This window comes from Bactrocera oleae, chromosome 4, assembly GCF_042242935.1.
Source record: "Bactrocera oleae isolate idBacOlea1 chromosome 4, idBacOlea1, whole genome shotgun sequence".
In the NCBI taxonomy this organism is placed as follows: Eukaryota; Metazoa; Arthropoda; class Insecta; order Diptera; family Tephritidae; genus Bactrocera; species Bactrocera oleae.
In genome coordinates, this window is record NC_091538.1 from 3,092,424 (window position 1) to 3,092,890 (window position 467).

A 467-nucleotide genomic window follows, 5' to 3' on the forward strand; every position below is an offset into this window, starting at 1 on the left:
TATTGATCGTTCAGTTTGTATGACAGCTATATGCTATAGTGGTCTGATATCCGCATTTCCGACGAATAAGCAGCTTCGATATTTTAAAAACTGAGGGACTGCCTATTCATGGTATACAAAGTTAGGGAAAATAATAAGTACGCTGTTTTGTTTAGTAACAGTAGTTATATTGAAGACTTCGTTGCAATAACCACGATGTGTAAGAAAAATTGGTAAAGCGCTCCTGCCCCTCCCAACTAACCAACCAACAAGCCATAGATGGAAATACGAAATTTTATGATATATCTTATATATTTGATTTTGATTTTCTATTGAAAATAGTTGATTTAAATCTATGACAAGTACTATATTGTGGAATAGAAGTTTGTAAAATATCTTCGAAAACTAAAATACTGTCGAAAACATATTTGTAATCGCTAAATTATAGTCTAAATTAAATGAAGATCTAATATCAAGTAAAATATTAA